At 44.0% G+C, this 17,276-nt stretch overlaps 1 long non-coding RNA gene across 1 annotated transcript in view; it reads left to right on the forward strand.

Moving 5' to 3' along the window:
• Positions 1-16,358, forward strand: part of LOC141145449 (uncharacterized) — a 37,946-nt gene extending 21,588 nt beyond the window's left edge. Inside the window, exons 2-3 of the long non-coding RNA XR_012244561.1 lie at positions 9,083-9,144; positions 15,947-16,358. This is a non-coding gene — a long non-coding RNA (uncharacterized lncRNA). The remainder of the gene's footprint in view (positions 1-9,082; positions 9,145-15,946) is intronic.
• The last annotated feature ends 918 nt before the right edge of the window (positions 16,359-17,276 follow it).

The following is a 17,276-nucleotide window of genomic DNA, read 5'->3' on the forward strand; positions in this document are numbered from 1 at the left end:
CTGCTGCCTACCAGTGCCCAACAGTGCCACCTACAGGTGCATATCAGTGCCACCTACAGGTGCATATCAGTGCCGCCAACCACTGCCCACCAGTGACACCTATCAATGCCCAGCAGTGCCACCTATCAGCGCCCATCAGTGCTGCCAACCAGTGCCCATCAGTGCCACCTATCAGTAATGCCGATCAGTGTCACCTACCAGTGCCTATCAATGCCCTAAAGTGCCACCCATCAGTGCCAACTCTCAGTGCCCACCAGTGCCGCCTCGTCAGTGACCACCAGTGCCACCTATCAGTGCCCATCATTGTTGCCTTATCAGTGCCTATCAGTGCAGCCTATCAGTGCAGTCTATCAGTGCCAATCAGTGCTGCCTCATCAGCACACATCAATGAAGGAGAAATTACCTGTTTTCAAAATTTTGTAACAAACTATGAAACTGTTTTGTTTTTGTTTTTTAAAAATGTTCTGTCTTTAGCAAAAAAATAAAAAAACCCAGCAGTGATTAAATACCACCAAAAGAAAGCTCTATTTGTGTGAAAAAAATGATAAAAGTTTGATTTGGGTACAGTGTTGTATGTTCACGCAATTGTCATTCAAAGTGCGACAGTGCTAAAAAAACTAAAAATTGGCCTGAGCAGGAAGGGGGTTTAAGTGCCCAGTAAACAAGTGGTTAAGAGCAGAAGAAAAAATAACCTTTGAAAATTTGCCCCATTCTCCCAAAAGCTGGCTAACAGAATGAATATATGTGCAGTTATGCTGGACAAATAGTTATGGAAATTTTATAAATCCCACAGTGTGTGGACATGGTCTTGAAAGTCAAGGCAATCTTTTCCTGGGAAAGAAATCAGTGAATGCATGTGGAGTAGGAGCAGGGGAATTGGCAGAATTCTGTAGTCCAGCAAGCAGGGCTGACAACACTGCTTGGGACTTTAGGTCAGCTGTCTTGTGAACCATGGGTGGACTGGGCCGGGGGGCAATTGCCCCCCCGAGCCACCCTAATTCCCCGTAAAAAGGCCACACCGCTTCCGCTGCAGACATGCCTAAAGGTTTCTTGGTGAAGAGAAGTAAAATGTCCCCACTGGTGTTCCTGGAATGGATGGTGTACACCGTGCCCGAGCAGAGGCTGGCTCTGTGCCCCACTGAAGGCTGTCTTACCCTGGCCAGCCCCGACTGAGCAGCCCTGGCTCCCCCCTTGAAGCCCCTGGCTGACCAGTTTGGGAACCCGGAGTCGGTGCAGCAGGTGTTGTCCAGCCCAACCCGCCCAGTGAGCAGAGAGTACCTGGAGCAGAGCTTCAGCCTGGGATGGAGGTCAGGAGGAAATAGGGAAGAGGGAGAGCGGGAGGGGGGCCAAGTCGCTGCACCATGGGCCTCTGGGTTGTACTGCCCCCCGGGCCAAAAGTTGCCATCAGCACCTGTTGTGAACCCAAACAGGGCATTGAGGGCTTTTGATTGATTTTGATCAGATCAACGGGTATTTTTCATTCACAGTGTTTATAAAGGGATGAAACATGAGGAAATTTGCATGAATTGCTAAGATGTACTGAATAATCCTATTCTTTTTTTTCATTTTGGAGTATTGAGAACTCTGTAACATTATCATGCTGTCTTTTATACTTATACATACTGTGTTGTTTAACAGTTTACATGTGTGTACTTCTCCGATTACCCTATATTTGTACAGGCTGCATCCCTGCCATTGTATTGCATCATTGTGCACCTTGTTTTGGCCTCCTTCTTTCGGGGATAATTCTTGTTTGTCCTCTACCTTTTGTATGTTTACTCTCTAAAAAATGTTCGAACAAGAAAAAGATTATCATGCTATCATATGTCAAAGGGGGTTGTGACCAATCCACGTATTATTACCAAGAGAGCACCGACATGCCTCCATCCCAATAAATATGCAAAAAGGTGGAGGGACAGAAGCGGGACTTTGTATGAGGCACGTGGGTGAATATATTGGGTTACATGCTGAATGTTGAGAAATAAATAATGAAGTCAATATAGGTTCCACAAATGGTATAGAAGCGTAATCATGATATAAAAAGTTTTAATGGCATGTGTATTTGGGCCAAATACAATCAAAAGAGAACACATATGAGATCCTAATAAAAGCGTATAGACAACAATGTATAACAGGCAGAGTTCATGAATTGATAATACAGTAATAATAACACATATACATGGTACATTACATAGGTGCATCAATAGATCTAAACTCAACGCGTTTCATGGCTTGTAACCAATCATCAGGAGTCCGATGCCATTTAACTAAATCAGAAACAATGAAACAATAAAATACCTATTAATGTGTGAGCAGATGTATGTAAGGGAGATATACTGGAAATGTAATCTTCCGTATACTCACAAGTTGCACATAGGTCAATAGTGATAGTGTGTTCAAATACGATATCAGTCTGGGTCCATAGAGTCTCACCCGGGGTTGAGGCAGAGAGCATACCCCAATGGGGCCGCCAGCACGGCAGCCAATATGACAGAGGCACCCATGGAGACCGGCAGTCAGGGACATCTGGCGGGGCCATGGAATGTGGATAAGCTGGGGAAAAAAAACGATGATGATGAGGAAGGGTGTGTGGGTGGGTAGGTAAGTGATGATGGGATCAGTGAAAGTAGTGTGGGATAGCCATGGATGTGTAAAGAAAAGCTTGAGTGGATCAGATGTGAGGGTGACGGGAGGGAATGGATGTATGTGCAACAGGAAATCATTACTGTGATGGGTAAGCGTGAGTGACAGAGGGTATGAAAGTTACCTGTGTGGTGAGTGGGCCAGCCGAGCCAGAAGTCCGAATGAGTGACGGGGTCATGGGATGCCCGGCCAAAGGCAGCCATATAATGCCGCGGACATGAGGTGCGCTCACGCCAACGTCATGCGCGGGCGTGATGACGCGGCAAGGGGAGGGAGGGAGGGCCGATGTATGCGGCCGCCTACCATACCCTGCAGCGTCTAAGCCCGGAGATGGAAAAGCACTGAACATCCCGTGTGCGGCGGCATAGACGCCGCAGGCGGGATGTAGGAGGCATGACGCCGATGCGCCGAGGCAAGGGCCCGCCCACGTCGTAGACGAAGGGGTGATGGGTCCTAGGCTGGGCGCATCGCAACCCCGGGAAATAGACAGGACGGAACCCGGCACATATAGTACATAAGAGACAGATGGATGACAATAATGTGAGGGAAAAAAAGGGGGAGAAAAGTCTAAAGTAACTCAGGATTGAGTGCAGAAGTAATATCTAGAAGCTAGCACATCTTTGCCTTGAATATAATCAATGTGGCAAAGAAAGCGAAAACATATTTGCTCCCTGCATAGGATACATTCTCAATACAGGGAAGTATGAAACATAAAAAGCTTTGGCCCTGAATTTAATCAGTATTTTTTGACCAAAGCTAAACAAAAGAAAAAAAATTTTTTAGTAAGAAATAAGATAGGAAAATGTAAAGGGTAAAAAAAAGTAAGCGAGCTTTAGCCCTGAATTGAATCAGTTATTTATCTGGCTAAAGAAAAGAACAACAAAAAAAAAAAGAGTAGAGTAAGAACTTTAGCCCTGAATTAAATCAGTGGTTATCTGACTAAAGGGGAACAAAAAATAAAAAATGAAAAAAAGAGAGAAAAAAACAAATAAAGATTAATTGGAGGGAAAAAGGGCAATATGGTCCCTGAAAGGAAAACAAAAGAAAGACAAAAATGGGGGAAAAAAGAAAAAAAAAAAGAAGGGAGATGGTAAACGAAAAATGAAAAGTGTAGCATGGGGAACGAGACCCAAATAGTGTTGAACTGTGCAGGGCAAGGGATGGAACTGATGTTTAATACTGTAGGGAATCAGTATACAAATGCCGTTTTGAAGAGTGCAGAGGTATGGACAGTGGATAATACATGCGACTCTTGCGTTGTAAACAGTTAATGAGCAGGAGTAGGACCATGGGTCTCAATCAGGTAATATACAGTATGCTAGATAGGAGGAAGGGAAGAGAAAAAGAAAGGGAGAGGACAGAAAATAATAAAGTGATAGGTAGATAGTGAAATGGGGAAAAGAACAAAATGATAAGATATGGTAAACGGGTCAATTGTGATGCGTATGTGTAAGCATGAATAGGTGGAATAATTTGGTCACAGGAAGCGGGTGTCTACCACCCTGGTTATCATATGTCAAAGGGGGTTGTGACCAATCCACGTATTATTACCAAGAGAGCACCGACATGCCTCCATCCCAATAAATATGCGAAAAGGTGGAGGGACAGAAGCGGGACTTTGTATGAGGCAGGTGGGTGAATATATTGGGTTACATGCTGAATGTTGAGAAATAAATAATGAAGTCAATATAGGTTCCACAAATGGTATAGAAGCGTAATCATGATATAAAAAGTTTTAATGGCATGTGTATTTGGGCCAAATACAATCAAAAGAGAACACATATGAGATCCTAATAAAAGCGTATAGACAACAATGTATAACAGGCAGAGTTCATGAATTGATAATACAGTAATAATAACACATATACATGGTACATTACATAGGTGCATCAATAGATCTAAACTCAACGCGTTTCATGGCTTGTAACCAATCGTCAGGAGTCCGATGCCATTTAACTAAATCAGAAACAATGAAACAATAAAATACCTATTAATGTGTGAGCATTTTTCCCTCACATTATTGTCATCCATCTGTCTCTTATGTACTATATGTGCCGGGTTCCATCCTGTCTATTTCCCGGGGTTGCGATGCGCCCAGCCTAGGACCCATCACCCCTTCGTCTACGACGTGGGCGGGCCCTTGCCTCGGCGCATCGGTGTCATGCCTCCTACATCCCGCCTGCGGCGTCTATGCCGCCGCACACGGGATGTTCAGTGCTTTTCCATCTCCGGGCTTAGACGCTGCAGGGTATGGTAGGCGGCCGCATACATCGGCCCTCCCTCCCTCCCCTTGCCGCGTCATCACGCCCGCGCATGACGTTGGCGTGAGCGCACCTCATGTCCGCGGCATTATATGGCTGCCTTTGGCCGGGCATCCCATGACCCCGTCACTCATTCGGACTTCTGGCTCGGCTGGCCCACTCACCACACAGGTAACTTTCATACCCTCTGTCACTCACGCTTACCCATCACAGTAATGATTTCCTGTTGCACATACATCCATTCCCTCCCGTCACCCTCACATCTGATCCACTCAAGCTTTTCTTTACACATCCATGGCTATCCCACACTACTTTCACTGATCCCATCATCACTTACCTACCCACCCACACACCCTTCCTCATCATCATCGTTTTTTTTCCCCAGCTTATCCACATTCCATGGCCCCGCCAGATGTCCCTGACTGCCGGTCTCCATGGGTGCCTCTGTCATATTGGCTGCCGTGCTGGCGGCCCCATTGGGGTATGCTCTCTGCCTCAACCCCGGGTGAGACTCTATGGACCCAGACTGATATCGTATTTGAACACACTATCACTATTGACCTATGTGCAACTTGTGAGTATACGGAAGATTACATTTCCAGAATATCTCCCTTACATACATCTGCTCACACATTAATAGGTATTTTATTGTTTCATTGTTTCTGATTTAGTTAAATGGCATCGGACTCCTGACGATTGGTTACAAGCCATTAAACGCGTTGAGTTTAGATCTATTGATGCACCTATGTAATGTACCATGTATATGTGTTATTATTACTGTATTATCAATTAATGAACTCTGCCTGTTATACATTGTTGTCTATACGCTTTTATTAGGATCTCATATGTGTTCTCTTTTGATTGTATTTGGCCCAAATACACATGCCATTAAAACTTTTTATATCATGATTACGCTTCTATACCATTTCTGGAACCTATATTGACTTCATTATTTATTTCTCAACATTCAGCATGTAACCCAATATATTCACCCACGTGCCTCATACAAAGTCCCGCTTCTGTCCCTCCACCTTTTCGCATTATCATGCTATCAGTAATTACCGTCTTCCATCTGCCTTATGTCAATATCCATTGTTCCAAATTTTTGTAAAAATTCCTAATTTTAGCCAAAAAAATAAATAAAATGAGCAGAAGGGACATTACCTACTATCAATGTGATGTGAAACCATTCATTCTCCAATGCTTACCCCGACCCCTGTAATCTTCTGGTGCAGCAGGGTGTTAATAGAGCCCAGGGACCTGTCATACAGTGGCGGGCGGTAATGCAGGACGCAGGGGCGCCTCCCCTCTAATCCATGCGTCCGGCCCCATAATCTACACGCGTTGTGCCGGACGCATGGATTTCAATGGATTCAATTTTTTTTTTTTTTGTAGAAGCACATGATTAGAGCCAGAGGCTTTAATGGGCTTCAAAAAAGGGCGGTCTCGGGGCGCAGAGCACTGCGCCCTGAGACCACCCAGTTATGTGACAATAGCAAATTAATATTCGTTATTGTCTTCCTGATTCTCCTCCCGGCCAATCATGAAGCGGGTCCTGAGGCCCGTCACCCAATTGGCTGAGAGGAGAAGCGATCCTTTTGGCCGCCGAGGAGGAGGAGGGAGGAGATGCAGGTGAAGCCGCCGTGAAGCACCAGGAGAAGGAGACGCTGCCCGCCACTTGGATGAAGTGCTGCACGCGACCTAGATGAGGTAAGTGCAGGGCTGGTGATCGACCAGTGGCCTGTGACCTACCCGACTGACCCCAAAAAATATACCACCAGCGGCCACTGATATCATATGCACTCATCAAGAGTGCCGACCATGTTCACCCTTTCTACCCCCCTCCATCTCTCCATTCATAGAAGCTGTTATAACTTCTATGAATAAAAAACTATCTTTGAATGGAGGATGGGTGGATGAATGCAACACTGATATAATAATTACCATTATGAGGAATGTTGATAAAGGAAGGAGATTTTTTTTTTTTTTTAATATCAGTATTCTTGTTTTATCCTTATTTTTTTTATAAATGTTTCTCATACATTGTAATGTTGGTATTCTTCTTTTTAACCTTGATGAAGGGGGACCTCAAAAAGTGACATACTTTGCTTTCCTGCTGTCACTGTTTGAGTTATTAAAAGACAATATACTCTCAAGATGTTTGTTTGGCATCTGACTTGATTATGCATTGACTTCTCAAAATAGGTGACCCCAATTTTCCTAGAGACCCCTTGTTTTGTGGCGAGCTATTAAACCCAACAAAGCAGGCTCAATAATGTATTACTTTTTTCACATTTTCAAGACTTGTGGACAATGCCTTATGTCTACCTTCTCTTGGGTATTAAAACCCTGATAAGGTTCTCTATCCAAAAATAATAATAAATTTTTTTTAAAGTAGAACTGGGGGCAAGGCTTTTATTTCATTTTGGGTAGCGTAAAGGGGGGAGGGGGTTCTAACCCCTGCCATTTTTTGTATTGTTTTTTTTTCTCACACCTGTGGGGAGATTTCCTTTCCCGTCCTGTCCCATAGCTAAAACAGGAAGTGGGTGGAAATCCCTCCAAAGTGAGTGAATCTTGGGGTGTCACTAGAACTACTGTCACCATTGGAAGTTTTCCCCTCTATTACTTTTCTGGGGACAACCCAAAATTTGGAATTTTCTTTTACTTTCACTTTTAATGATAACCGTAAGGCCCGGTTCACACTGGTGCGACATGAAAGTTGCGACTGTTGATCCCACTTTGCCCTGAAACTTCATTCTGACATCGATTCGACTTCCATGTGACTTTATTGAGTGGGATCCGATTTTGAGAAAAAAAACGGAGTGGGGTCCCCCCAAAATCCATGCCAGACCCTTATCTGAGTATGCAGCCCGGCAGGTCAGGAAGGGGGGCTAATCTGCGAGCTCCCCCCCCCAACTATACCAGGCCACATGCCCTCAACATGGGGGGGTTGGGTGCTTTGGGGCAGAGGGGGCTCTGCCCCCCCCACCCCAAAGTACCTTGTCCACATGTTGACGGGGACAAGGGCCTCTTCCCCACAACCCTGGGCTGTGGTTGTGGGTGTGTGAGGGCAGGGGGCTTATCGGAATCTGAAAGCTTCCTTTAAGAAAGGGGGCCCCCAAATCCGGCCCCCCCATGTGAATGAGTATGGGGTACATTGTACTCCTACCCATTCACCCCCCAAAAAAGCAGTGTAGTGTAAAAAAAAAAAAAAAAACATGAGACAAGTCTCATGTGTCAAAAACCATCTCATCTCATGTTTTTTTTTCACACTACAATGCTTTTTTGGGGTGAATGGGTACAAGATACCCCATACTCATTCACATGGGAGGGGGGCGGCATCCAGGAGGTGTCCAGATTCCGATATGCCCCCTGCCCGCCCGCCCCCACAACCACAGCCCAGGGTTGTGGGGAAGAGGCCCATGTCCCCATTGACATGGGGACAAGGTGCTTTGGGGTAGGGGGGCTCAGCCCCGCCTGCCCCAAAGCACCCATCCCCCAAATGTTGAGGGCATGTGGCCTGGTATGGTTCAGGAGAGGGGGGGCTCTCGCTTGCCCCCCCTTTCCTGACCTGCCGGACTGCATGCTCGGATAAGGGTCTGGTATGGATTTTGGGGGGACCCCATGACGTTTTTTTTGTTTGTTTTTTCGATTTTGCATGATAACATTGCACACCTCGGACAACATTTCGCATGCCACAGGTTAGATCAGTTAAGATGGTGAAGTGACTTGGATGCAACTTCTATTCAATTCTATGGGCAGAAGTCGCACCCAAGTCGGACTAAAGTAGTGCAGGAACCTTTTTCCAAAGTCGGACTGACACAAGTCGGACCAGTTAAGATGGCTTTCATAGGGAATCATTTTTTTTTACATGTCATGCGACATATGTTCTCAAAGTCAGAGTGCATGTCGCACCAGTGTGAACCAGACCTAAACAGGACAAATAGAGAGGACAAAACTCTCTAGCAAGGACAAAAAGACAGCAATAAAAACCTGACAGCTGTTCTAACCCCTCTCCACTCTATTCAAAACAAAAAAAATGTTTTGCCTTTAGTTATACTTGAACTATACATATACTATAGTTAGTAGTCACACTGCACCAAGACCTTTTAAGGTTTAAAAATAAAAGAAGTCTTCTGATGTTGATGATTTCATTTGCGTTCCTTCATGTTTTCTAGGGTGGACCTAGAATCATCTACCAGCTCTGGCAAGGCTCTCAGTGGTTGAAGTTAAATAATAGGTGAGGTTGAAAAAAGACACAAGTCCATCAAGTCCAACCTATGTGTGTAATTATGTGTCAGTATTACATTACATATCCCTGTATGTTGCGGTCATTCAGGTGATTATCTAATAGTTTCTTGAAGCTATCAATGCTCCCCGCTGAGACCACCGCCTGTGGAAGGGAATTCCACATCCTTGCCGCTCTTACAGTAAAGAACCCTCTACGTAGTTTAAGGTTAAACCTCTTTTCTTCTAATTGTAATGAGTGGCCACGAGTCTTATTAAACTCTCTTCTGCGAAAAAGTTTTATCCCTATTGTGGGGTCACCAGTACAGTATTTGTAAATTGAAATCATATCCCCTCTCAAGCGTCTCTTCTCCAGAGAGAATAAGTTCAGTGCTCGCAACCTTTCCTCATAACTAAGATCCTCCAGACCCTTTATTAGCTTTGTTGCCCTTCTTTGTACTCGCTCCATTTCCAGTACATCCCTCCTGAGGACTGGTGCCCAGAACTGGACAGCATACTCCAGGTGCGGCCGGACCAGAGTCTTGTAGAGCGGGAGAATTATCGTTTTATCTCTGGAGTTGATTCCCCTTTTAATGCATGCCAATATTCTGTTTGCTTTATTAGCAGCAGCTTGGCATTGCATGCCATTGCTGAGCCTATCATCTACTAGGACCCCCAGGTCCTTTTCCATCCTAGATTCCCCCAGAGGTTCTCCCCCCAGTGTATAGATTGCATTCATATTTTTGCCACCCAAATGCATTATTTTGCATTTTTCTACATTGAACCTCATTTGCCATGTAGTCGCCCACCCCATTAATTTGTTCAGGTCTTTTTGCAAGATTTCCACATCCTGCGGAGAAGTTATTGCCCTGCTTAGCTTAGTATCGTCTGCAAATACAGAGATTGAACTGTTTATCCCATCCTCCAGGTCGTTTATGAACAAATTAAATAGGATTGGTCCCAGCACAGAACCCTGGGGAACCCCACTACCCACCCCTGACCATTCTGAGTACTCCCCATTTATCACCACCCTCTGAACACGCCCTTGTAGCCAGTTTTCAATCCATGTACTCACCCTATGGTCCATGCCAACGCACCTTATTTTGTACAGTAAACGTTTATGGGGAACTGTGTCAAATGCTTTTGCAAAATCCAGATACACCACGTCTACGGGCCTTCCTTTATCTAAATGGCAACTCACCTCCTCATAGAAGGTTAATAGATTGGTTTGGTAAGAACGATTCTTCATGAATCCATGCTGATTAGTGCTAATGATATCATTCTTATTACTAAAATCTTGTATATAGTCCTATATCATCCCCTCCAAGAGTTTACATACTATTGATGTTAGGCTAACTGGTCTGTAATTCCCAGGGATGTTTTTTGGGCCCTTTTTAAATATTGGTGCTACATTGGCTTTTCTCCAATCAGCTGGTACCATTCCAGTCAATAGATTGCCTGTAAAAATTAGGAACAACGGTCTGGCAATCACCTGACTGAGTTCCCTAAGTACCCTCGGATGCAAGCCATCTGGTCCCGGTGATTTATTAATGTTAAGTTTCTCAAGTCTAATTTTAATTCTGTCCTCTGTTAACCATGTAGGTGCTTCCTGTGTTGTGTCATGAGGATAAACACTGCAGTTTTGGTTACTGAAGCCCCCTGATTCACTCGTGAAGACTGAGGAGAAGAATAAATTCAATACCTTTGCCATCTCCCCATCCTTTGTAACCAGATGTCCTTCCTCTTTCTTTATGGGGCCAATATGGTCTGTCCTCCCTTTTTTACTGTTTACATACTTAAAGAATTTCTTGGGATCTTTTTTGCTCTCCTCCGCTATGTGTCTTTCATGTTCTATCTTAGCCGTCCTAATTGCACCCTTACATTTCTTATTGCATTCTTTATAAAGTCTGAATGCAGAGGATGATCCCTCAACCTTGTATTTTTTGAGGGCCTTCTCCTTTGCTTTTATATGCATTTTTACATTGGAGTTAAACCATCCAGGATTTTTGTTCGCTCTTTTAAATTTATTACCCAATGGGATACATTGGCTAATGCCCTTATTTAATATGCTCTTAAAGCAAACCCATCTCTCCTCCGTATTCTTTGTTCCTAATATTTTATCCCAATTTATGCCTTTTAGCAAGGTTTGTAGTTTAGGGAAGTTGGCTCTTTTGAAATTCAGTGTCTTTGTGTTCCCTTCATGTTTCCTATTTGTGTGATTTATACTGAAACTAATTGACCTGTGATCACTGTTACCTAAATTGCCCCGTATTTCCACATCTGTGATCAGGTCTGTATTGTTGGTAATCAGTAGATCCAGTAATGTTTTATTTCTAGTTGGTGCGTCTACAAGTATAAGTGTAAAACAAGTGTAAAACACGAGGGATCCACCAACAATGAAAGAAAATGGACACAGTAGCGCTAATATTTGTTATAAATTAGGGAAATTCCAATTTCTGTATAATATAAAGACATTTTTCATTACAAGTTTTGAAATGAATGTAGTGTAAAGTGTGTTACCTGTACTCTGCTGCCATCTGCTGGAAGAATAATATTGTTTGCAGACTTACTTTACTTTAGTGTGAAGTTTCGTATAGCATGTTGAAGTAATTCCTGCATTTATTTGAAACATCCAGTAACCAGCTAAGCTGAACTCCAGGCAAAGAGCTGCAAATGTGATTAAAATACCAATGGACAATCTGTTTTCTCTGCCACAGGATTTAAAATTCTTTTCAGATAATCTTGTGATCTATGCGTATAAAAATATGCGTCATTCATATACCAAAAAAAACATTAACATAAAATACCAACATTGCATGTAAGAGAAACTGGCACCAAGAAGGCTTGGAATCTGCTACTGATGGACATTATGACTGAAAATGCTAGTTTCCTGGCAGTCCTTATTTAGTGGATTCTTTGCTCTGCTTTACCTGATATAAGTATGTACATTAAGAGTTCTGACTTCACTTTGGCTTTCCTGATCTGCATACTTATCTCTGGTCAATGACTTCACAGTATTTGAAGGACAAAATTGCAAGTTGCTATTTTATAAGATGGTCAGCTATGGCAGCCTTCATATTTCTCTTAGTAAAGGATTCCCTTAAGCAATACAGCCGGGGCCTTCACCGGTCTGTATCTGTGCATTAAAGGGGCAGCCATACACTTACTCTTTGCTCTGCACTGCTACAAGCATTTTGCATCATTAGACTGACAGCCCTGGACACAGTAAAAGAGTCCTGCTGGTACTGTTAAATAGTGAAAGTGCATTTCCCCATTGGAGACACACAGAGAGGAACAAAACGCTAATAGGGGTTCTTACCGTTTCCTACTCTTTCCATAACTAAAACATTTTTTAAATATACTTTAGCAGTCTTCATCAGTGGTCAGTCCATCTATATGTAAAGTGGAGCTGGCAGTAAAATGTACAGTCCTCTTATTCGATCCAGGAACTCTCCTTCTTTAAACATGGCTGAATGTACCTGTAAGGAAAAAAGTTTGAATATATACTTAAATTACCTCTGTCTTCTGTCTGCTGTGCCTAGACAAGGGTTAAGTCACATCCCTTCTGGCGAGATTAACCACTTCAATACCAGGCACTTATACACCTTCCTCCCCAGACCAATGTTCAGCTTTCAGCGCTGTCGCACTTTGAATGACAATTGTGCGGTCATGCTACACTGTACCCAAACAACATTTTTATCATTTTGTTCCCACAAATAGAGCTTTCTTTTGGTGGTATTTGATCACCTCTGCGGTTTTTATTTTCTGCTAAACAAATAAAAAAAGACAAAAAATTAAAAAAAATGTTTTTTTTTTTTGTTTCTGTTACAAAACTTTGTAAATAAGTAAGTTTTCTCTTTCACTGATGGGCACTGATTGGGCTGCACTGACGGGCACTGATAAGGCAGCACTGATGGGCACCGATGAGGTGGCACCAATGAGGTGGCACTGATGGCCACTGATGATGGTCACTAATATGCGGCACTGATAGGTGGCACTGATATGCAGCACTGATGGGTACACATAGGCAGCACAGATGGGCACTGAAAGGTGGCGCGGATGGGCACTGATAGGCGGGACGGATGGGCACTGATAGGTGGCACGGATGGGCATTGATAGGTGGTACTGATGGATGCCAATCAGTGTCAAACGATAATGCCTGCCAATCAGTGATGCCCATTGTGGGCACTGATTGGCATCCATTGTGGGCACTGATTTGCATCCATTGTGGGTACTGATTGGCATCCATCGTGGGCACTGATTGGCATCCCTGGTGGTCTAGGGTGGCATACTTGGTGGTGACATCCCTGGTGGTCCTGGTGGCGTCCCTGGTGGTCCAGTGTGGGCATCCTCGGGGGGGAGGCTGCGCTGATAATCAATCAGCACAGACCCCCCTGTCAGAGAAGCAGGAACAGACGCGAGTGAGGAAAAGCTGATCACGGCTCTTCCTGTTTATATAGTGATCAGCTGTGATTGGACATGGCTGATCACGTGGTAAAGAGTCTCTGTCAGAGACTCTTTACCTAGATCAGAGTTGCGCTGTGTCAGACTGACACACCGCAACAACGATCGCCGCGATACGCACCCCTGGGGGCGCGCAGCGGATTGATATCCTGGCAACATCATATGACGTCTGGTCAAGATATCGAAACTACTTTGCAGCCGTCATTTTGCTATATGGCAGGCGGCAAGTGGTTAATGAGGATCCCAAAACTCACAGGAAAATGCTTGTGCACTGGGCCGGAGTGTTCACCAAATGCATTTGCAAACTCAGATACTTTGTGAAAGTAACGGTGACATCATCACTAGGATGTACAGAGCCTGTGCAGGGAGCAGAGCTGTGGGAGGGGCCCAGCAGGCTCCACCCACTACAAACTGCCTGCAGAAAATTACAGGAGTGGGCGGAGACCAGACCAGTCACCCTGTACAAGGAGAGAGAGCAGCAATGACCAATCTTTATTACAGGAAGCTCTGGCAAAGTTTTTGTGATGGATTGCTGCACAGATCTGGAAGAAATACACAAACTATAACAAGATTTAAGAAAGAATTACCATGACTCTTGTATTTGGATAATATTTGCGTATCCTGGAGTTTAGCTTTACATCTGTACAACAGTCAGAGTTTTATGTTTCAATAGGTTTATTATGAAAAGATTTTTAGGCATACACAGCAACAAGCACAATTCCGGGCAATTGGGGTACATACACAAGATCAGAGCGAGGAACAATGATAGTCCTGAATGACATTGTGTTCAATTACACCTATCAGCCACAGCATTATGACCAACAACCATAGGTGTGTGCAGCCTATTTCATTAGGGTGTGCACCCTAAAACACAAACACACATGCTTTTCTCTGCAGCCCCAGCTGCACTGGACAGTGAATGAATGGAAAGTGCTCTGTGCTGAGTGGCTTCCTGATCATTCACAAACTGACACGTAGAAAACAGTTTAGTATGCTTCCATTGTGATTGAACACAGTGTGTGAGTGTGTTCACTGTGTTCATTTAGAAAAGGAAGAGGCCAGTAAATTACATTTATTTATTTATTAGAGGTACTTATATAGTGTCATCAATTTATGCAGCACTTTACACAATATTGTACATTCACACCAGTCCCTGCCCTCAAGGATCTTACAATCTAAGGTCCCTAACTCACATTCATACACTTACTAGGGCCCATTTAGACAGGAGCCAATTAACCTACAAGCATGTCTATTGACTAGGCCATTCCCCCGCTCTCCATTGTGAAACATTCCCTGCTGCAACACCGCTGGGAATGAGGACTGGGGGTGGTGGCGCAGCACGGGGAAGCCTGGGCAGTAGGAGGGCAACACAAAGAGTGAGTAGGGTGTGTCCAGGCACACCTTGCACACCCCCTGCACACACCTATGCCAACAACCATAGCATTATGACTACTCACCTAATATGAGTAGGTCCCTCCTTTGCTGCCCAAAACAGCCCTGCCCCACTGAGGCATGGACTAGACAAAGCATCACGCTGCCTCTGCCGGCTTGCCTTCTTCCTATACTGCATCCTGGTGGCATCTCTTCCCCAGGTAAGCGACGCACACATCTCCAGGCCACCATGATGTAAAAGAATACATCATTAATCAGACCAGGCCACCTTCTTCCATTGCTCAGTGGTCCAGTTCTGATGCTCACATGCCCATTGTAGGTGCTTTTGGCTGCGGACATGGGTCAGCATGGGCACCCTGACTGGCCTACAGCCCCATACACATCAAATTGTTATGCATTGTGTGTTCTGACACCTTTTTATAGGAAACCAACATCAACTTTTGCAGCAATATGAGCCACAGTAGTTCTTCTATGGGGTCGGAATACACGGGGCCAGCCTTCACTCCCTACATGTATCAGTGAGCCTCTGACATCCATGATCCTGTCGCTGGTTCACTGGTTTTTGTTCCTTGGACCACTTTTGGTAGGTCCTGACCACCGGAGACTGGGAACATCCCAAGAGAGCTGCTTCAGGGTCAACACCATCACTTGCTGCCTAATATATACTGAAGACTTTCAGATGCCATTTTCACAAGATAATCAATGTTCTTTACCTGTCAGCGATCATAATTTGCCACTCATACAGAAACTACAGACTTCATCCACTGTAATTGTTGGGAGCTATTTGTATTTTTTTTATTAAAACAATTAAAATAAAAAAAATAAAGTAAATATAAATATAAATATATATATATATATATATATATATATATATATATATATATATATATATATCAATAAAAGATTTTTAGAATATGCCAGAAGAGTGTGGTCATAAATTAAATGGTATTTTTTCACAGTACTCTGCAGGCCTAAGCAGAGTCCACTGCTGGAATCAAGCACAGTAATCAGCTGACCCCCTACCAGCACACAGGCTACACGGACAGCAATTGACTGATTGCATGCCAGATACCTACAGCTTGTGTCATGTTCACTCCTCCAGGGAAGACAAAGAACAATTTCCCGGTCAGCCATACGTGGAAGAATTCCTGCAGAATGTCATGTCAAGGGATGCTGGTGACACTTCCTCAGGGTGCAGTCTATCAAAGGGAAAAACATACATTATTGATCTATATGTCAGCAGTTATTACAAGGTCAGTGGCTTCCATCACATTTAGGCCCTCAGGTCAAAGTATTGATGGCACAGAGTGGAAACATGGGACAGCTGCTCCATTGCGTATTTATGTTGTAAAGAGCATGTGGCTACAGTAAAATGAAACAGCAATTGGATGGATGTTATATCTTCCTCACATATATCAAACCCTAACTGAATGGCATTTAGCTGCCTAAAACACTGTGTATTATAAATATTTGGTATTTATTTTATATAAAAATACTTGTGTTAACTTTTTTCATTTTTTGCATCTCAGTGCTGCTTGTCCCCTGAGTCTTTTTGCAGCCACTTCCTCTCTACATGCACCCACTTCGATCAGAAGCCCGTGTGTAGGCAGGTGCAGTTTATTTTCTCCACTGCAGGTGGCGCTCCCTGCAGTAACACTGTTGGAGAGGAAGTCAAGAGGAACAGGGTTTCCCTATGGTTTCATGAGTCACTGGGGAAGCTATCCTATTGAATACTGCCACCCCATGTGGCAGTGTTATTGGAAGGGAAGGGAAAGACTCCTGATGAGGAGAGAAAGTGTAGGGTTTGACACTCCTCTGGACATCTTCCCGATTGAGCTTAAAATGGCCAGGACACATTCTGTTGTCTTTAAAGGCGCTGTCAGTCTAGCTGACTATCGCTTCATGCAATATGCTAAAAAACGTGAGTGCACCAGGTTGGACGGTCTTCCCTCCGGGTTCTGCTGTGAACTCTTTCTGCATACTTCATTACAAGTTCTTTATTGCACCCGTCTGTGTGAATTATTGCAGCCACATCACAATGCACAAACCTAGATGTGTGACAGGGTGACAAAGAAGCGCAAGTGAGAGACAGGGCAGAATGTTGTCACAGGGACAAAATGTTGGTTGAACAAGGACCTTCGTGGTGGGATCACCCACTATTATTTTAGAACTACAAACCTTTCCTTGCTTGGAATACAGCGAGGAAGGTTTATAACCTCGTTCATGCTTTTGGACCTCTTTCACACAGTCGTCCTCTGTTCCGCATCAGCAGGGAATCTATTTACAGAT

This window comes from Aquarana catesbeiana, linkage group LG05 (genome assembly GCF_042186555.1).
Source record: "Aquarana catesbeiana isolate 2022-GZ linkage group LG05, ASM4218655v1, whole genome shotgun sequence".
NCBI classification, from domain to species: Eukaryota; Metazoa; Chordata; class Amphibia; order Anura; family Ranidae; genus Aquarana; species Aquarana catesbeiana.